Genomic DNA, 22,802 nt, shown 5'->3' with positions numbered 1-22,802 from the left:
AAGAATTTTTTCACCCAGAGGATGGTGGGAATCTGGAACTCACTGCCTGAAAGAGTGGTAGAAGCAGAAACTCTCATAACATATAAAAACTATTTGAATGTGCACTTATTATGCCATGGCATACAAGGCTATGGGCCTAGTGCTGGAAACTGGGATTAGAATAGTTAGCTACTTGTTTTACCAGTGCAGACTCGATGGGCCGAAGGGCCTTTTTCTGTGCTGTAGACCTCAATGACTCTATGACTATGGCTCACCAGATGGTGACCCCAAGTCTGCTCTGGAACTGGGTCCCACCGAGCTATGTGTCTTTGTGCTGGTGGAGGGTACACAGTGACGGCTCAACATCCAGTGGGTCCACAGGATCCTCATCCGAGGTGCTTTGGTGGCTGAGGCTGATGGGCTAGCTGGCAGTGTGTCTGCTCCTTTTCTTGCTGGTGCTTGTAATAGGCAGAAGGCAAAATTAGCGATTGGCTGGATAATCACCTACATTGAAGAACACAGTTTCGGTGGGTGAGTGAAGACTAGTGGATAGAGCCTCACTGGCTTGTTGGGGATGCCAGTCTCGCTTTCGGTGCAGCACGATCCCGGTCCTCACCAGCCACCTGTCACCTGCTCCTTATAGGGTTTGAGTGGCCTGAGCTCCAGAAGCCCCTCACCAACCTGGGATCTCTCCCCGTTGTTGCAGGTGATCTTTTTCTGCATAACAACAGATGGACAGACTGTGAGCTGCATGGATGCCAAAGCAGATGATAAGCTTGTCTGCCTTTTGTGTGTATTGGGTGGTCCTTTGTAAGGCCTGAAGATGTGTTTAGTGCAGGGATGAAGAGATGAAGATGTAAAAGTGTGCTCTGAATTTTTAGCATGGCACGGGAGCATGATCAGCAGGCCCAGAAGCGGATGTAAAATCCGCTTCCACCTGCAATTGGCCCCTGTGTTTTTAAAAATATTTTTGGGAATATCCTGTAAAGAAGACTGTGAGTTTGTGTATGTGTGTGTGTGTGTGTGTGTGTGTGTGTGTGTGTGTGTGTGTGTGTGTGTGTGTAATTAAACTGGGAGAGGGTTAGTAAAGACAACTTGTTTATGGGAACAGAGAGATGAAAGGTAAAGTGATTGATGCATGCATTTGTAATGAGACGCTATGGTGAAATTGAATGTATGAGTAAATAGGTTGGGTTACAAATTTGCATTATAACATAAGTAGGAACTTGACTTTTCAGTTGTTAAGTTTCAAAGTAAGTTTAGAAATGCCAAGGGACTTTTACAACTTACAAAAGTTTCATAAGTAAACAAGGGAAGGTCATTAACTTTTATTTTACCTGAAAGTGGAAGCAATAGGAAAACATGAGAGATTTTTATATTTTGTGAAAATTGAGGTGCTTAGAATAAAGGAGTCAAGGATCAAAGGGGAAAAAAACATTTAAGGAAAGATGTTTAGGTGAGTTGCATTAGCTGTGTGGGGGAGGTGATATGAGACCAGTTTTGTGCTGAGAATAGTTGTGAATTTGAAGCAACCATCCAGTTGCAAGCCAGAGAAATATTTGTTTTCAGAAAGCAGTCTGTTTCTGAACTTCCGTCAGATTTCCACAGCAGAATAGAAGAGAATGAGAAGGTGTGTGGTATACCTTTACAAAAGTGACAGCAGTTTTGCCTTGGATAGTATTATTGGATTTTTATGGTAAAACATCTATAAGGGAGATGTTGGCAAGTAGTTTACTTGTGTGCTTTGACCAAGTGGGTTTTTTGGGGGCAATGTTTTATAAGACTGTTTAACTGTGTAATTTTAATCTTGTGTGGCTAAGTTTTTTTTCTTCTTGTTAATATATCTTTTAATTTTAAAATCCCAAAAGTGTTAATGGGATTCTATGCTTCTGGGATTACTGGCTTTTCCCTCATTTTCAAAATACAAATAAAAAAGGTCTGATCGGTAAGACAAATTTTCCGCTGGGATTTGGCTTGCTCAGTGAATAACATCGGCACTCCTGACCTCAGTTTCTATTGGCTGGCCAATTAATTGCCAGCCATCGTGAATTGCACGCGGAGACACGATCAGCATTGCTGGCAGGGGTGGGAGAGGTCGGGTGCCAGGACCAATGAGGGTGCAGGCGAGGGGTTTAAAAGTTGCTAGAGAGTTCCCTGAAGGCTGGCAATAGGTGTTCAGGAGCTTCAGGGAGCTGCATTGACATTCTGTGGGTTTCGCTGCATCAGGAAGGCATATAGGTGTTACCAGCATTATGGCATCTAGAGCTGTAGCCCATGCCAGGCGAGATGGAAATGCCTGTATGCCTGTAGTCAGCAACCCCCCCCCAAGTTTCCAGATGATTACCTGTGAGTTCTACTTGAGGCAATGAGTCCCTGCTGCAAGATTTTGCAGTAAGAGGAAATCACCTCACCTAACCAAGGAGGCCTGTACGGGGTTGGCAGCCCAGGTGAGCAGGCATGATGTTGTTCATTGGACCAGTGCAGAAAGAGGTTCAATGACCTTCTGCGCTCTGCCAGGGTGAGTACTGACTCATTTGGAACTGTGGATAGATGTCTTTGTGGATGGCAGGACTTGTTGGTGCTCATGGGTGTGAAATGCAGAGCCTAAAATGGCACATATCCCTGTGCCTTGAAAGACCATATAATTAGACTGGATGGCTGGGATGTATGTAAGGGTGCGGTGGGGCATTGTGATGGGCACCTGCATCTGTGAATCTTGTGGGGGGGAGGCTGGTAGTTCTTGCATGTACATGTGAAAGCACTTTTGCCCTTATAGGAGAAGAGGAGTCATAATGCGCAGAAGCGAGGACGAGCTGGCGGTGGAGTGCCAAACCTTCTTATTTTAACTCTGGCAGAAGAGGAAGCTCTACGAGCGTGAAGCCAGGTCCACTGGTCACGTAGAGGTAGGGGTCTCAGAGGAGAGTAAGAGTCCAAGCGACAACAGAGAGACTGAGGGAGGGTACAAGAGATATAGGGCAGTGGTTGTTAGATTGAGATGTGTAAACCAATTGTCCCCATTGCTCAGAACACCTTTCTGAGGCATATGTCCATTGTGAGAAGCAACCAGAGTGCATGCATTGTGACTTTGTAATGATGTTCACGACTGATATTCTCTCTTCCTCCCTCAGATGCCCGATCCTCACGTCGCCACAGAGGATCCTTCCTTGACCCCCGAGGAGGAACAGATGCCAGATACACCTATGTCACGTCCTCCCTCTGCACCATGTACCAGTGCAGATACAGGCGCATTGATGGGCATAAGCGCCTCGGCACATGGTAGTGCACAGTGGTGAAGGCATGTCACACTTGCCTGAGGAGCTGGCAGAGGAAGAAAGCCCACAGGGTGCAGGCATTCAGAGGAATGCTGGAGACCATGACAATGCTGAGTCTGAGTTGATGAGCCTCTGGAGTCATCCATCATATGCTGGACGTCCAGCGGGATGTGTGAGTAGATCTGGCAGAGATCCCGGAGGGTCTGCATGCCATGGTCTCTGTCTTAGAGGAATCCATGCGGAGCGTGAGCATTGCATTGACCTAGAGCTCCGAGCGCACAGCGCCCTCCATTGGGAAAGTGGTGACTCTCATGGAGATGCAGCTCCAGGGACTCAATTATTGGTTTCTGGGGTTGCGTTCAAACCTGCAAGCCCACATACTTGCAGTGTGACACAGAGGAAGGCCTGCAAACTTTATTTCAGAGGTCGGACCTTGACTTAAGGGTGACAGGATTGCCTCATCAGGAAAGATCCATTAAGGGGGCGTACCCCTTGCCATACCTTGACTCCTTGATTTGGATGCTTCGCTGGAAGTCCTCTGAATCAGGGCCTCCCTGGTCTCCCTGCCTCCCATAAGGATCCTCACATCGAGATCATGCTCATTACCCTGGGTCTCCTCTGGCTCCTCTTCAAACCCAGCACTTGAGTTGTCCTCTGCAGCATATGAAGCAGGATAGTTGTCTTCATCCTCCAATTGGTCCTCCCCTTGACAGAGCCAGATTGTGCAGTGCACAGCAAACAACAACAATAAGGGAAACACGTTCAGGAGGATATTGAAGTGATGTCCCTGAGCATTCTAGGCAGTGAAACCTTATCTTGAGTTTAAGGCCCTCTCCTTGTCTTCTGAGGAGGCCCCTCCAGCAGAATAGATAATCCCCATTTTTTTTCACAGAATTGTGCACTCAAGGGGCCTGCCGGCAGAAAGCCTCTGAAAATGACCGACCGACTGTAATAGCACAAAGGCCACACAAAATCAGAGGCAATTGCTGTTTAAATGGCCTTAATTGGCCACTTAATTGTCGACGGGCACGCTTCCGACTTCTGCGCGCCGCCACTGACCAAAATATCGCGAGGCAGCACGATGACATTGGGATGCCCTCCTAGCATCATTGCGCCCCATTTCGCAAAGGACCAGGCAGGACTGCCACGTGCCCGCTCCACGACCACAAAATTCAGGCTTGGGTGTGAGAAACTGTGGTGATGTTCCTTGTGCTGGTAACGTGTGAGATCCTTGTGGACTGTAACTCTGTGAATGCCTGATGGCCTTACGAGAGTGAGTAGAGACTGAGGAGAAGCTTGACTTACATTGGTGGAACAGATGGGTTTATTCGCACTGGATAGCGGTTCTTTTCTGGAGAGTGTTGGCGCTGACCACACTGCCGATCTCCTCCCAAGCCTTGGTGGTGAGGTTGGCGGACCTCTGGCTCCTATCACAGGGGTAAAGGATCTCCTGCTGGTCCTTGACTGCCTGGAGGGGTGTCCCCAGTGCCTTGTCACTGAACTTCGGGGCAGAGCGCTTAACTCTTCTTGGGACCATTCCAGTGCTTACCGCAACACATCCCAGGCTGCAGAGAGTGAATGTATGTGTGGGTGCCGTTTAAATATGTCATCTGGATATATGAACCGATGACATAACGTGGGATGGATGAATCCAGCCCACCATGATATATGGCTTGTTCATATTTATGCATACATAATGAGCTCAATAAAGTGGCAACAGACCACACCAACTGTTGGGAGCCTAATCGCCTTTCCCACCCACCACCGCACTTGGTCTCCTGAGCAGAAAATTTGGCCCCAAGTCTTTTAATAAATGAATGTGAGTTAGTGAATGGAAGAGTGATTGGGTGAGTGAATTAGTAAATGGGTGAATAAAGGAGTGGATGAGTGAGTGAATGGGTAGGTGTGTGAGCTGAGTGAGTGGGTAGTTGAGCGTCATTGGGTGGTTGAAGGGGTAAGCAGGTCTTGTCGGAGGGTTAGCTGTGTGGTTGGGGGGAATTGGTTTGGGTGAGGGTGTAGTCGGTTGGTTTGGGGTAGTTAGATTAGATCGGGGGGCAGTTGGGTGGTTGTGGGGGGATAGCCAGGTCTGGACAGGGGATAGTCTGGTGGTTGGGGGTAGTCGGGACCGGACGGGGCGGGTTGGGGGTAGCAGATTACTTGTTTGAGGAGTAGTGGTGTTGGTTCGGTGGGGTGGCTGGATGGTCGGTGGGAGTTATCTGGTTTGGCCATGGGGTTAATTAGTCGGGTTGGGAGGGTAGTCAGGGAGATAGTTGGGTGATCGGAGGGTAGTCAGGTTGGGGGGAGTTATTGTGCGGGTGGTCGGATGGTCAGGGGGTGTAGTCGGGTCAAGTCGGGGGATAGTTGGGTAGTTGGGGGTGGGGGGATGATTGTGTGACTCGGTTGTGGAGTTATCCAGCTGTTAGAGCAGGTTTACAACCGTTTAACTTTTCCTTGGTAAGTACCCAGGTAAGTCGCATGTTTCTAGCCCAAGTCTATCCTGAGCTCACTGTTGGAGACATTCATGGAGGGTCCTGGGCAGCAAGGAATCAGCCCATCAGAAGCTTAAACCTCCTAGACAATTCCCACATATATCTGGTGTCAGGAGTGATGATCCAGAGACATGAAGATTTAGGCCATGGTATTTTCCAGGATCCAAAAAAGCAGTACAGTGCTGTACAGTGAATTGGAACAAGGTGAGTGGAAGCAACAGAAATTCAGTTGGAAGAGGAGAAGGTCTATTTATTAGGTATACAGTTTATCCACAGTTCTGATTTTAAAATACTGTAAAGTGTGTAGCACTAGTCAATTGCAAATCTCCTTAAAACATCTGAATAAGATGTATTTATAGCTGCCTCATAGATATCTTCATCCCTAGCATACTTCAGTTCAAAGACACAAATAATGAACTGAGAATGGGGGAATAAAGCTCCTCCTTCAGCAGGCCCACATGCGAGGCTGTCTCAGACTTGCTTCTGTGTGTCAGAAAAGCACAGCAGGCACATGCCTGCTGAGAACCTTAGGGGAATGTTGTTTGTATTTCTCTGCTCCATCGCTGTAAAGAGCATTTCCAGTTGTGAGAGAAGAACAAGATTATCCCTCCCCTGTTGTCAATCTGAGCCAAAGGAACAGGTCTTTCTGGCTTAGCCCTTGGTTAAATTTGTTTCCTTTAACAAAACTGATCAATCGTGGTTTCAAAAGGAAATTGGAGAAGCACCTGAAGAGAAAAAAATTGCAAGACAATGAGGAAAGAGTGCAGATTGGGGGGGAGTGGTGGTGGAGTTGTTTTGGGTCGGGGGTGGGGGAGGTGGCAGGGGGGCAGTGGTGGGACTAGTTAATTTACTGTTGCAGAGAGCTGGCATGGACATGACAGGCTGAATGACCTCCTTCTGTGCTATAACCATTCCATGATTCAAAGACAGATCCATAATTTGAAGTTCCTGCCTACCATTTAATTCCTGCCTGTAAGGCATTTTCCTGAGCTGGAAAGTTCAGAATTACTGAGGGTTTAAATCCTAGCTGCAGGGCAATTTCTCAAACATGATGCTCCTGGGCTAACTTCTTTTTAAGTTGTAACTCCTGCAGGTTAGCTGCTGTTTAAGTTGCTTTGGAGCTTTTTATTTAACCCAATCTAAGTCCTTAGTTAACCCCTCATTTGTATAAAAAGCCAGGGCTTTTTATCATGACCTTTGCATTTTTATTCATTATGTCTTATTGCTCCACTTAAGTTGCGTCACCACCCCAGACTGTCCTTTTTTGTTACACAATCTTCTAAAGTCCGTTCCTGATTTGAGTGAGCTCATAAGATAAAGAATGGAGTTACTCATCACACCAGGTAGCAGGAAATGTGATTCTGTTAGGGTGGGATTCCAATCTGCTTCAGTATTTTAGGACTTCTAAACTACTTGTTGTGACAAGTTTACCAACTTCTTTTTCACAAATCTCCAAACAGTATGAATAACAATTAACCCTTTAGTTCTTAAGACAGCTACTGGCATGGCTAAAGCATTAATGTCATGGAAATCACGCCTTAAAATGGTACAGGTACTTTAATCCTTGATTTCCACAAGGCATCAAAATAAATCAAACCTTCAAATGATTAATCCCAGTATACTGTTCTCCCGAAATGTTGGGAGATTCAAATCCTAGCTGTGAGTCCCCAGTAATGGTAAGAACATTGAGATCACTATCCTAAGAGTATTTATTAAGAACATTAGATTAATTCTTAATCCCTTCACCTCAACTCCTCATCAAGGAGCCATCTGGGGTTCACCACCCTTTTTGTGCCTAAGAGTTAATGATGCCTAAATTTGGCTTGTTGAACTGTCTTACATTAACCAGTTCAGACACTATTAGCATTTACACCACCATACTCCTATTAAGATCTGTTCAAGTTACTAAATGAATAATTTAATTCTTTCTTGCCAACTATGAAAAAAATAAATTATACACCAAAGCCAGAAGCTAGTAATCTTGACTCCTAATTTAACTAGTAATCTTTGAATCATAGTTGGCAACATTTAAACATTGAGTATACAAATAATTAGTAGAAAGAGTTCATTGATAAAGTAAATAACAGAGGTTGCAAAGACTGTTTTGTCACAGTAATTCAGCATTAATCGCTTGCTGATTATGAATGTACAGTTAAGAACAGTATCTGAGATTGAAATAGGTGGGATTAATTTAGGAATGACCCCTTAGGGGATTGACATATTAGCAGCATTGGATAGTTGATCAAATTGGTTAAAATCTATGTGCTTGTAGTTAGCAAAGTTTTCAAAAGTTATACAGCCATGTATGGATTACTGTGGGTGCCTGGTTGCCTCTTTTTCTTATAGGTGTCAGACTGATGAACCTTAGTCTGTGAAGATGTTCTGAGGTCCAAACGGCTCCTCTGCTCAGTTAAAATCACCCTTCGTGCTGGACTATTTAGTTTAAACCTCAACTTTCTTGAACTCAGGGGAATTTATACACCTTAGTGACACACTTATATTTGCCTGTATATGGCTAATATAGCTGAACAATCTCAACTTCTCTAACCTTTCGCTCTTTTTGTCAGACATGGATTTCTGAGTTTATGGAAACTCTACAGACAGGCACAAAACTCCTACACGCTCTAGAAAGATTACTAAAAGATTCACTAAATGAACTAGAACCGAACTAAGAACTAAAACTACAAGTGAGACTGAGCTTTAGAGTCAGAAACACTGGGATAGAGGTTCAACTTGCTGCCCAGGCTTAAAACTGGCATTGCAAATCTGAAGTTTGCAATAGAAACAGCTTGATTTGCATTGCCGCTGGTTTGAATGGAAATGAAATTTGGGCAGTTTCTGTAATGCCTGACAGATCTGCAACACTAGATTTATACTCAGGCATTATATATCCTTAATTTGCAAAGAATAGTCCTCCCTACTATTGACTAATCAGATGATGTGCCTTAGACGAGGTCAGCCTTTCTGATATCAAACACCTCTCACAGGCCTGGTGAGTTCCAAATCATTGAAGCACCGGTACCTAAGTAAGCCAGGTCACTTGCTTTCTCTGTAGTTTCTCAGTACTTGCTAACAATAGAGTCACATGCAGATCTAGATAAGATAGGGCATCTTACATCCTCGTTGATGAGCCATCTCTGGTCTTGTTAAAAAACAAAAACAGAATTACCTGGAAAAACTCAGCAGGTCTGGCAGCATCGGCGGAGAAAAAAAGAGTTGATGTTTCGAGTCCTCATGGCCCTTGATGAGGACTCGAAATGTCAACTCTTTTCTTCTCCGCCGATGCTGTCAGACCTGCTGAGTTTTTCCAGGTAATTCTGTTTTTGTTTTGGATTTCCAGCATCCGCAGTTTTTTGTATTTATCTCTGGTCTTGATAACTTGTTTTCTATCATTGGAAAGGAATGTTTTGTTTATATAAACATTCATGGTTTGACTAGAATTAGCCCTTTCCTTAATATTCATTTGGACTACTGGCTTCAATTTGAGGACCACATTTAACGCAATTTGTAGAGCATTCTCTTACACTGGGTCCAGGCTTGTCCTGAACCACTGCAACAGATGCTACCAGAGTTACAGCAGAGGTTTGGTGGAACGACCAAAGGAAATCAGCACTTCACTGTTTAGCTTCTCCCAGACAAAATTACCACTTACATTGAAGACCGCCAGTATCCAGAAAATTCTTCACAATCAGAAGGGAGGTGGGCAAAAAGAGAAAGATAAAGGACATAAGCATCACAGCTGCTTCGAAACAAAGTTTTAAGTTAGCCACCAAAAAAGCACAAATATATCTCAGTTGTACTGAATCTCAGAGGTCAAATGAGAATTGGTTGGACTGATTTTATTTTAGTAGTCCCTTGATAATGACTGAATGAAGATACTGCAGAAACTTTGTGTTCCCACTGTGATTTATTTTCTTGACATTTACTGTCTATAATAGCTGTTTTGAAAAGAAAGCATCTTGAAAATTTTAACTGCACACATTTGATAGTGACTAGATTATATACTGGCAATATTGTTAACTAATACTGATGATATTCATTGTTTGTACAACTGGGAAGATCCCAGACTTGCTCTCTGGTCTGTACTAGAGATTTGGGTCTGGATTTTCCCAGACAAATCCACCTAGATTTAAGTGGTTAAGTTGGTCTGCACCAACAGTGCACCCTAAAAAAGTGCCCATTCTAAATTTTCTCCATTGACTCCACCACCATAACTCAGATCTGCCTGTCCTGAGTCTGCTGCTATTGCATATAATTGAAGCAGTAAAGAGTTGTAGCTCACCAATCCCTCTTATCAGGGAACTGCTCTGTTAGTGACTATAAAGGTAAAAATTCTAAATTTTTATGCCACTGGACATTTTCAGGCAGTCCCATCTGATATGCATCTTGCATTATACAGATGATGGATACCCTGTTCAAGTATGGCTCAGATCTCATATCCTTTTCCTTTCCACCCACCAGAGTAGAGATATCAATTACAGGCATTTTGTCATATGATGAATTTATCCAAGTACACAGTGCCATTATTATCATAAATGTGGCATTAAAGCCCCAAATTCAGACACCCTAAATTTTATCCACTCAAGGAAGATGAACAGGCAGCTTGTAAGTGATGTCAGGCACACCATTCTGCATATGTATGCTACTCTGAAAACGACCACAATTCTTTATTTCTCCAATAATAAAATCTAGTTGCATTGTTCAACCAGAGCATTGTGTAAGGATTGTTGCTTGGAGACCAGGGTTACCTAAGTGAGGATAAAAACCTCACTCCATCATCTAAGGACCAGGAGCATTTACAGGTTCGATAAACCCCTGTATGTTAAATGCATAATTATTGAATCATTGGGACTTTGAAATTCCACTGCCATTGATTGGATATTCATTGTACTGGTGAAGGTCTCAAGGTCTTAGGTGACACTTGTCACATTTTTGTTTTGTGTCTTCACCTGGTTTCCTGCCATTTATGTTGCTGTCATTCCTGTTAAGCATTCCACTCTGATAGGACAATTTTGAGAAGTTTGTCTAAAATAGTGCCGCTAATTGAACTATAAGCTCCAAAGCTATTGGTTAATAATATTAAGGCTATGTGCCATGATTAGCTAAGATATGCAGTCAATAGGATACTTTAATTTATAAGATATCCATCACAACTTTCAGCACCTGGAAATAGAAAAGATAGATTAACATTTTGGATTTGGAGAAGTGAAATTGGTTCATCAATTACAAAATTAATGGCAAGTGATTGATGGGTATCATAAGCTGTAAACCTTGGGCAGAAGTTTTCGCTCAGCACGTAGGCACAAAGCTGACACGCTCGAGCGTAAAATAGTGCGTGATGACCTCAGTGAGCGTTCCAACATCATCGCACACTCGTGTGATATTTTTGGTTGGTGGGCGCTTGTGGGAGCCAGAGCTGCACCTGCCATTAATTAAGAGGTCAGTTAAGGCCATTAAAAAGCCAATTGACAGCAATCCTTCATTGCCCATGTGATTTTACATTCGTTGCACGGGCAAAGCAGGCAAGCAGCCAGCCGACAATTTCTGAAAACTCATCCATGGATGGGATAAAAAGGGTCAGCAGCATTGCCGGTGTGAGTAGTGAGGAGTCTGGTAGATAGTTTGCTGGTAGTGACTTATTGGTATATGGCAGTTTCATCTCTGTTTAGGGTTTCATTGTTAGCATTTCCACGCTTCATTTCAGGACTTCTTGATGCCTCCAAGGACCCCGGAGAATTCAGACCATCTATCAGACAGCCTTCTGTTACCCTGGAAATGGGAATTATGGTCTCCGCTGGTGGCATCTCCTCTGAGGAAGAATAGAGGGGCAGAAGGGAGAGGTGTCCCAGTGCAGCTTCTAGGGGAGTGACCTGTGGCAGGAGAGGCGCAGGCACAGGGGGCGCAGGGCCAGCTGGCAGTCCAAGGTGTTAGGGGCCATAGAAGATGTCACTATCCTGCTGCCAGGGTTTACAGGTGGCGATTCAGCTATCTCAATATGTCCGAGGTGCAATGCCGAAGGAGGCTCTGCCTCTCAAGTCGACAGTAACCTCCATTTGTCAGATGATTGGGCCTGAGATTACCTCCGACTGTGTGGGTGGACACCCCATGCCAGTGGCTCTGAAGGTCACGGCGGCCCTCAACTACTATGCATTCGGCTCTTTCTGGGGCTCAGTGTGGAGTCTCCCGATCAGCTGTCCACAGTTGTGTCAAGCTGGTGACAGAAGCTCTATTCAGGTGGGTTTTGACTTTCATTCATTTCCATATGGATGAGGCCAGTCAGGCAGAGCGAGCCAGAGGCTTTGCAGCAATTGCTGTCTCTCCCCGCATCCAGGGTGTAACCGACTGCACACATGTGGCCATCGAGGTGCCAGCAGGTGAGCCCGGTGCCTTTGTCAACAGGAAGGCTTCCACTCCATGACCGTACAGATAGAGTGTGACCATAGAACACATATTCTGCAAGTCTGTGCATGGTACCCTGGCAGCTCCCATGATACGTAGATCCTTGAGACACTCCCAGGAGCCGAGGCTCTTCAGTGCTCCAGCCCGACTGGATGGATGAATGCTGGGTGACAAGGGCTATCCTTTGAAAAGGTGGCTTATGAAGCCTCTCCACCACCCAAGAACAGAGGCAGAGCAGCAGTATAACAGGAGCCATGCTTCCATTAGAGCTGCGATAGAACCATAGGTCTTCTGAAGATGTACTTCGATCCCTGGTCTGTTCAGGGGGAGCGCTACAATACCCCCCAGAGTGAGTGTCACCAATCGTGGTTGCATGCTGCGCTCTCCACAATCTGGCACTAGCAAGGGGATACCCACTGGAGGAAGAGGATGATGACGCAGCTGCACATGCCACAGATGCTGAATCCAGGAGTGAGTCAGAAGAGGACTACAGTGAGGAGAATCCTGAGGGCATGGAGGCAGACCTCTGTAACCTCCAGGGAAGCAGGGACATCAGGGATGCCTTGATCCAACGCCACTTCAGCAAGGCTGCCATATAAGCATTATCACCTCATGTCAGGGCTGCCACCTCCATCCCAGATGTGTGAAATGACCCCTTCCTTTGACCCCAAAGTCCACTCAGTGCCTTTGTAATAAAGTTTCGAGCCACCCACGTCCAGCATTACATACTGGCGTACCCTGCACCAGACTAAATAAAAAAGGTGAAGCATACTCGGGCCATTATGATAAAAGGAAATTTACCTCATGTTGACAGTCAAAACAAATTAACAGAACCTTTTCAGTTCTTCAACCCCAGACCAGTTAAAATAAACAAAACATTGCTCAACAGAAGATCACCCGTGACCAGCCCCTCTTGTGCTCATGGTGCCGTAAACTTACGTTTGTGAGTGCTACGTCTTGGTGCTCCCCACTCACTGGCACCGGCATTGGTGACAGCCTGCTGAATTTGCTGTCCTGTTGGTCTTGATGACCTTGGCAGTTTTTCTCTGGCCCGTGGAGCCTGTGTTGGCCCCGACTAGGAGGGAACAGCCAGTGGCACTGTTGGCATCTCACCAGTCGCCACAGCCTCATCTGACGCCATGGTCACTGGTAGAGGGGCAGCGGAGCTGCTGCTGTCATCCAGAGTGCCCTGAGAGGAGCCCGCAGAGACGGCAGGCAGCTCATGCGGGCCGCTCTAGACCTCCCTGTTCACCATTGATGGAGGGGCACCTAGCTGGGATACTGGGTGCCTCATCCATCTCCCACATGGACACTGACCACCTGATATCAATGCTTATGTTAGGGCTTGCAGGTCTGAGCGCAACCCCAGGAACCCCTGATTCTGTCCTTGGATCTGCCTCTCCATGAGAGTCGCCACTCTATCAATGGCGGAGGCAGTGTGCTCGGCCATGTGGGTCAATGCAGTGCTGATGCTCCGCATGGACTCCTCCATAACGGAGACCATGGCACGCACACCCTCATGGATCGCCGCCAGATCTTCTCGCACACCTCACTGGACATCCGGCATCTGCCGCCCAATGGACGACTCCAGAGGCTCATCATCTGCCTTCGACTGAGCATCATCCTGGTCTCCAGCAGTCCTGCCACTGCTGGCACTCTGGGCACTCCCTGCCTGTGCCTGCACCTCAAGCAAGTGTGAAGTACCTGCATTCAGGGCACCGACATTCTAGCTGAAGATCTAATGCCCACAGAGGTGTTGGTATCTGCTCTGGTGCCTGGTTGAAAGCGGATGTAACGCATGTGGCGCAGGTGCATCTGGAGCCTGGCAGTCCTCTGGCATCAGGGGTGGTCTTCAGGGTCCTACAATTGGTTGCGTGGTGGCAAACCTAAGAACAATTATGTCATTAGTTTAAATCATCGCACTGTCACTGTGCATGCTAGGCATCCTGGTGAGACCATGGAGATCTGCATCATGGGACCATCGTCTTTCAATGATCAGTTTTGAGGCTCCCATTAATGACGAGACTACACAAGGTTGTTTGCACCATCCGAAACTCTCACTTCTGTGTACCGCACTCTTACCTTCGTCTGACATCCCAGCCTCTCTGCGGCCAGTTGACTGAGTTGCGTGGTGCCTCTCCAGCTGCAAGGCATCCTTCTCGTATCTGGTTAAGTTCAGGGGGTTAGTGGGGCTTCCGCCTGTCCGTGACCTTTCAATGTTGTTATGGGCCATCTTCTCCTGAGAGGACAGAGAAGCATTGATTAGTCCGCTCTCTACCTGCAGCACCATTGCATCTTGGCCAACTCTACCTGAGGAACACCTTGCAGGGCACATCCAAGTTGTGGCCCTCGAGCCGCAAGGCAATCAGTCCAAGCATCCAGGGCTCATCCCCTTGGCCAGCCCCAGTGTCATTGACAGTTGGCACTCTGACTCTAACACACCAGGGCTCCATGGGGGTGCAGCCAGCCCTTAACACTTCAACATACTGATCTATGCCAATACAGCACTCACCCTTCCTGAGTGCAGCAGGTCATTAAACCTCTTGCAGAACTGGACCCAGGTGCGCTGCAGAACAGCATGGCTGCTGACCAGCACTGCCACTTCCTCTCAAGCTCTTTTTGTAAGGTGCAGTGGCCTCCTCCTTCCATGCCTGGGGAAAACAGTGCCCCTCCTGGCAGCCACCTCCTCCAGGAGGACTTATCAGAAAACCAGGGTGCCGAGTGCCTACCCGACCTGCTCTCCTGCCTTTCATCTGCAGCCGCATTTGAATCCATCATTTTTAATCGCCTGCTGGCAACACTGAAGATGTCATTGCCTGCCCCTTCCCGACCACTGGGGAGCTGCCATTCACGCTTGGCAGATCTGAATTGGCCCACCAGTGTGAAACTGTGATCGGGGGTTGATTGCAGGTGGTGGTCCATTTCCTGGCTGCTCCTGGGCCTGCGGGTCTGTGCCCACACGCCGAACTTAAAATCCTGCCCCTTGTTGTACTCCTTGAATAAACCTGTGTGGAATGGCAGTTATATGTCATCACCCATTTTCTCAGCTGCCTGTTATTCTATCTATAAACTATCTGAACTCCCCAAAAGATTTTCAAGGCTGGATTTTCCCATGGGCGTCAGGACTTTGATGTCAGGACAAAATAGAGAAGACCAATGGCACAAATTTCCAGGAGGCGGCCTCCTAATTGCCCACTTCTGCGCTCACCATCCTATTTAGGATGACACCAGGCTCTCAATGCTGCAGGACCAATCAGAGAGTTGGCAGCTCTGAAGACTGGGCAGTCCCACAGGGAAAAGTGGGCGCTTCTGATACATGTACAAACTTGAGGGTGCCACATCATGGATGCTTCAGAGGCGTGGATACAAATATAAATTATGAGGGCTGAAGCCATTAAACCCCAGAACAGAGGGGAAACTTCTCCAGTGCAATCATTTGGGCCGAGATTGCAGCCTTTCCTGCCCATTGCCTAGAGCAATGGTGCCTCCAGCTAGGATGGTTCTCTGACCTGACGCGGGGAAGCTGGCTCCGTTCAGTTAGTAGCCTCCGGATGTGGCCGGGGATCCATTCTGCCATCAGCAAAATGATGGCAAGGCTGCAAAATTGTCATAAAACAGGGCCTTGACTATCTTAATTGGCTGCCCACCTCTGTGGAGCAGGCAGCTGATCCTGCTGCCAAGTTCCCTGGCAGCAGAAAAATGTCAGGAAACTGGCCGACATTTTCCCAATTCCTCATACCCACCCCATCCCATCCCCATCACCTCCAGTTCCCAGCTCCAATCCTGGGAAAATTCATTCCTCAATCTCTAACTCACTCCAACTATTATTTTATACCTAAACCATCCATAGTCATTTAGTAGGTCACAGGTATAATTTTAGGTATTTTTTAAGGAAATAGGCTGAACATTCTGAGGCCTGTGATAGCAGGCTTGAAGGTGGTGGAGCCAGAAAGATAAGGCATGCTGTGTCGGGATGGCTGCCCCATGTATTCCTGCCTTTGGCAAACTTTCCCAAGGATGGGCTGGGAATTGGATTGGCTATTTGCTCCAGGTAAGCAGGCAGTCAATTTTGCTGGTTAAGGCTTAATTATGGGCATTTTTGTGGCCCCGTTGGCCTTTTGCTGCCGGTGGAGTTGGCCCCTGCTGTGTGCAAAGGCCACCAGCTCAATGGAGGCATCCTCCCTGTGGCAGGCCTTAGGCCATTGGAGTCGAGGCTCCATTCCCCGTTTACAGTGCCGCAAGCATGAAAGACCACATTTGCGGCTGATCTCAGTCCAGTGGAATAGTTTCCCCTGCATCCCAATGGACCTGTTAGCCTAGGTTCTGTTTATATCTTTACTGCTGTGCAGCCAAGTGAGGGCACCTCCTTGTTGAGGTGCCCCCCAAGATCTGTCTTGCCTCATCAGCGCCCACCTCTCAAAGTCTCTCCAATGCTGTGGGCCCTCTAATTGTGCCTGCAGCATTGAGAATCCACCCACAGAGGGGTCAGCATTTATTACGCAGCCCTAATTATCTTTGAGAAGATGGAACTGGACATTCTTGAACCATTACAAGGGCAATATATTTCTAAATCAGGAGGTTGAACTTGGAGGTGGTGCTGTTCCTCAGTGTCTGCTGCCCTTGTCCTAAATGGTAGTGAATGTGGGTTTGAAAAGTACTGTTGAATAAATCTTGGAGAGTTGCTGCAGTGCATCTTGTTTGATGGTACACACTGCAGACTTGGTGCACTGGTGATGGATGGGTCGCCAATCAAGTAGTTTCTTTGTCCTAGATGATGCTAGGCTTCATCCAGACAAGTAGAGAGTATTCTCTCACTTATGCATAATTGTAGAAAGGCTTGGGAAATCAGGAAGTCACTGGTCTCAGAATACCCAGCTTCTAACCTGTTTTGTAGCCACAGTATTTATGTGGCTGGTCCAGTTTCTGGTCATTGGTGACCACAAGGATGTTAATAATTGAGGATTCGATGATCATAAAGGCATTGAATGTGAAGGGGAGGTGGCTAGACTCTCTTGTTGGAGATGGTAAACTGATGGGGTTTGCTGGATTGAATTTGTCCTTTTTTTTGTTGACAGGGCATACCTGGGCAATTTTCTATTTTATTGGGTAGAAGCCTGTGTTGTAGCTGTACTAGAACAGCTTGGCTAGGGGCACAGCTAGTTCTGGAGCACACGTCTTCTGCAGTACAGCCAGAAAGTTATCGGGGCCCATAGGATTTGCTATGTGTGCTCAGCTGTTTCTTGATGTTATGTGAAGTGAATCTAATTGACTGAAGATGATTGCATATGCTTCAGCCTTGTCTTTTGCACTCATGCTGGGCTCCACCGACATTGAGGATGGGGATGTTCATGGTGCCTTCTCCTCCTCCTCCCCCTCTTCTTCTTCCTCCTCCTTCTCCTCGTGTCAGCTGTTTATTTATCCACCACTATTTACAACTGGATGTGACAGGACTGTAATGCTTTGATCTGATATGTTGGTCATAGAATTGCTTAGTTCACTCTACAGCAAGCTGTTTCTGCTGTTTAGCATGCACAATTTCTGTGGTGTCATTTCACCAGATTGGTACACCTTGTCCTGCCCCTAGCATCCTGTTCTGCATTCCTCATTGCATCAGGATGAGTCCCCTGGTGCGTTGGTAATGGTAGAATGAGGAATATGCAAGGCCATGAGATTACAGATTGTGATGGAATACAATTCTACTGTTGCTGATGGCCCACAGTACCTCATGGATATTCAGTTTTGAGCTGCTAGATCTGTTTTGAATCTATTCCACTTAGCACGGTAGCAGCACCAGATAAAACAATGGAGTTAGTCTAAAGATGGGACTTTGTTTCCATGAGGGTTGTTTGGTGGTCATTTCTACCAAAACTGTCATGGACAGATGCACCTGCTACAGGAAAGTAAATGAGGACGACGTCAAGTAGGTCTTTAACCAAGCCTCGTGTTAGGTTCTCTCCCTTCCTGCCACAAGCCCAATCTGGAAGCTTTGTCTTATTGGCCAAGTGGTTAGTGGTGGTACAATCAAGCCATTGTTGGTGATGAGCATTGAAGTGCCCCCCCTCCATTCTGCCAGTACTTTCTGAGCCCTTCCTATCCTTAGTTCCTTTTCTAACTGGTGTTTGACATGGAGGAGTAAAGATTTATCAGCTGAGGGAGGACATTAGATATCCATCAGCATGATATTTCAATGCCAATGTTTAACGCAATGCCATGAGATTTCATGTGGCCTAAGTCAATGTTGAGGACTCCCAGGCCACTTCCTCCTAACTGTATACCACTGTGCTACCATCTCTGGCCAGTACGTACCTAGCGGGATGATGGAGGAGTCTGGGACATTGGCTGAAAGGTATGATCCTGTGAGAATGTGTATATTAGGCTGTTGCTTGACTAATCTGTTGGATAACTTTCCCAATTTTGGCATGGGTGAGGAGGACCTTGTAGGGTTGACTGGGCATGTGCTGTTGTCATATCCGAATCCGGTGCCTAGATCAATGTCAGATTGTCTGCCCAGTTTTATCCTTATTATCGTTTTTTTGTAGTGTCCAGTAAGAGGAAACAAGGGAATAATATTACTGTACTGTAAGCCTGAGATTCAAATAAGGTTCACAAATTATTCGAACTTATGGCAAATCACAATGTCACTCACTGATTTATAAATTGAGGGCCACAGTGTCTTGAATTGTAACTTAGATCAATAAGATCTTTTTATTGTGAGACTGAGGTAGTGCAATAGCCCTCAGTACTGCTGATTTTCCACACAATCAGCTTCTGACTACAGACGTGCCATTTGGGCAGCAGCCCAGTGGACCCAAGACACTTCTACATACCTTTTTGGGGGGAAACTGCAGTGCCATTAATTTTAAATGCTGAGTGGACACTGGGATAAACCTTTTTCATTATATGATTCCCTTGCTTTCTCTTACTGAACAGAGGAGACAGAGAATAGTATTGAATTTTAGTTCTGACAAGATCCCACTAGATTGTATTCTGAATGTTATTAGTTCACAATGATCATCAGAACCATTTGATTTAGCTGTAGCCTTGCAGCTCATTGGAAAGAAAGAACAAAAGGTTGGTTCGTTTAGGAGCTGGATATTTTGTGGCCTGGGATCATAATTTTGTGCAGAAGCAAATGTGAAATTTTCCTAAAATTTATTTAACTTAGAGCATTTTTCAGCTAGTAGTGTACCAACTTCGGGATGGGTAATAAATGCTGACATTGCCATCATTGCCCACATCTTGTGAATGAATAAAACACATAAATAGGTCTAGATGAATGAAAATTTTGTAATTTGATGTTTCAACTTCTGTTTACATTGTTTTTAATCAGCACTTGTAATTGCTGCTAACTTTTCTACAGAACTCCTTTTCTATGAGACAACTATTTATGTGTATTTCTTCCAAGCTGAACACTTAAGTTGTCAATCAGAGGTGTTGATGTTGGTGTCAATTTTGGAGGCAACACACTACCTGCCAACTCTTCCAGTTTGAATGTGATGCTCCCACTTTTGTGCCCACACTTACACCTCCTACACACTTGGAATTGTTTTCCCACTCTCTATGCGCAAGTTATATTTCCCAATATGATCCCCGAGGCAATATGATTTATTCAAGCAAAACCTCACACAAATCCCTGGTTACCATGGAAATGATAGTCTATAGAGCTTGCAACATCTAAAATAAAGTAATAAAAGAAATCTGTAGTAATTCTCCGGATATATGTTACATGTGATAACCCACAATCTGTTAAAAAGGCAGTGACACATTGACAGGTTGTTTTGTTTATATGCAGGATAACACACAAACCCTGAAATTCCACAGGGGCTCTGCCAGTCCCAATGATGGACTTAAAGTCAGGCAAACAGTTAAAAGGCCCAAAGATTTCCAAATTTTTATTTTTAAAATATGTAAAAATTGGTCCCCTTGAACAGGGGTCCAAAGAATTAGGTTCGGTGAAAGTGATGTAACAGCAACCTCAACCCCTCCTCAAATGGGGCAGGTATTGGATTTCTTGGCAGGCGGCATGAGCAGACAGGTGCTAGAGAGGTGCCCAAAGTGGCATTTGCAGATGCCTTACCTGTGCAGGTGAGATGCCCTCCCACTGACACCACAAATCCCAGTCGGATCAGTACTCGAGGGCAGCCTCTGGTGTAATTCCAGTGCAGCTATAAAGATCACAACCCTGAAGAAATTTAGGGCCAATCTGTTATACATGGTAACCTACTAAGATTGAAGGTGGTTTTTACAAGGACTGTGTTGGAAGAGATGCATTAAGGACTCAGGATTGCTTATACGTGGGATAACACACAGACTACTGGGTGTTACAAAGCCAGGACCCACTGAAGTTGAGACATAAAAAAAAATTGTGATATATTGCACAAGTAGCATGATGGTACATTTAAATACGCTTTGTTATCATGTCACCTTTAAATATAAAAGATAAAATACCACACTTTCATATAGCACCTTCCATTTAAAATGATAACAACTTATATGTGGAGTATTCCCTGGATATGATATCATTTTCAAATGGTTTTGGGGATGGGCCAGGTCATTTAAGATATAAAATCAGGTCAGCTCCAACATGCTGCCAGTTATAGTCATCGCACAGAACAAACAGGGAGGAACAGTACGAGTCCTTTCTTCATTGGGACAGCCAAAATATGATATATAGGCAGCAATGTAACACAGTCATTAGTGTTGAACAATAAGTAATAGTCCTTCACTATTAATTGTTGTTGGGGGATGGGAGCCAGCTAGTGATAGTTGTTGGTTCCGAAGCAGAGCACTGTGTAGTCATGCTGTAGGAGGAAGTAACAGCATCTGTTCTCAGCACTGGCTGCATAAAGCAGTGAGTGCAGGGGCAGCTAGCTTCTAACCTAGAAAGCTGCAGCGAGCTTTATAGACTTGGCCACAATGTTAGTGTCTTTACACTAGATATTCCTAGGGCTCAGCATGATCAGTGCCATAAGTGGACCCTGCCTCTCTTTCAGTACAGACTGCACTTTTTTCTGCCCAATATCTAAATAAATGAAAACAAAACCCTGGATAGTAAAAGACAACCCTTACACCATACAGCTGCTGAATTGTATCACATGCCACTGTATGAATCTTCCTTCAAGGAAGGCAGACTGAAATAGCACTTTACATAATAAGATACACCCATCAAACTAAACTTTTCACAGTGCGTGTATGATCATTCTCTCAATGGTCATTGGTTATGGAAAACAATAAAGATGCAACTTACTAACTGAATAAACATGGGCTCACCTCCACTAGCTAAGCTTCTTAAAGGGCCCCAGCTATACCTGTCTCTTTATGGGGTATGTGGAACATTCCTTGTTGCAGTCCTACTCCGGCCCCCTTCCACAACTCTTTCTCCGGTACATCGATGATTACTTCGGTGCCGCTTCATGCTCTCGTCGAGACTTGGAAAAATTTATTAATTTTGCTTCCAATCTCCACCCCTCCATCATTTTCACGTGGTCCATCTCTGACACTTCCCTTCCCTTCCTTGACCTCTCTGTCTCAATCTCTGATGATAGACTGTCCACCAATATCCATTACAAACCCACCGACTCCCACAGCTATCTCGACTACAGCTCCTCACACCCCGCTTCCTGTAAGGATTCCATCCCATTCTCTCAGTTCCTTCGCCTCCGTCGCATCTGTTCCGATGATGCTACATTCAAAAACAGTTCCTCTGACATGTCCTCCTTCTTCCTTAACCGAGGTTTTCCACCCACGGTCGTTGACAGGGCCCTCAACCGTGTCCGGCCCATCTCCCGCGCATCCGCTCTCACGCCTTCTCCTCCCTCCCAGAAACATGATAGGGTCCCCCTTGTCCTCACTTATCACCCCACCAGCCTCCGCATTCAAAGGATCATCCTCCGCCATTTCCGCCAACTCCAGCATGATGCCACCACCAAACACATCTTCCCTTCACCCCCCTTATCGGCATTCCGTAGGGATCGCTCCCTCCGGGACACCCTGGTCCACTCCTCCATCACCCCCTACTCCTCAACCCCCTCCTATGGCACCACCCCATGCCCACGCAAAAGATGCAACACCTGCCCCTTCACTTCCTCTCTCCTCACCGTCCAAGGACCTAAACACTCCTTTCAAGTGAAGCAGCATTTCACTTGCATTTCCCCCAACTTAGTCTACTGCATTCGTTGCTCCCAATGTGGTCTCCTCTACATTGGAGAGACCAAACGTAAACTGGGCGACCGCTTTGCAGAACACCTGCGGTCTGACCGCAAGAATGACCCAAACCTCCCTGTCGCTTGCCATTTTAACACTCCACCCTGCTCTCTTGCCCACACGTCTGTCCTTGGCTTGCTGCATTGTTCCAGTGAAGCCCAACGCAAACTGGAGGAACAACACCTCATCTTCCGACTAGGGACTTTACAGCCTTCCGGACTGAATATTGAATTCAACAACTTTAGGTCGTGAGCTCCCTCCCCCATCCCCACCCCCTTTCCTTTTTTTTCCAATAAATTATAAAGATTTTCCTTTTCCCACCTATTTCCATTATAAAAAAAAAACAAACCCCCACTAGAGCTATACCTTGAGTGCCCTACCATCCATTCTTAATTAGCACATTCGTTTAGATAATATCACCAACTTTAACTTTAACACCTATGTGTTCTATTGTACTATT

Source organism: Carcharodon carcharias, chromosome 9, assembly GCF_017639515.1.
Source record: "Carcharodon carcharias isolate sCarCar2 chromosome 9, sCarCar2.pri, whole genome shotgun sequence".
In the NCBI taxonomy this organism is placed as follows: domain Eukaryota; kingdom Metazoa; phylum Chordata; class Chondrichthyes; order Lamniformes; family Lamnidae; genus Carcharodon; species Carcharodon carcharias.
Note: the sequence above shows the minus strand (reverse complement) of the source record.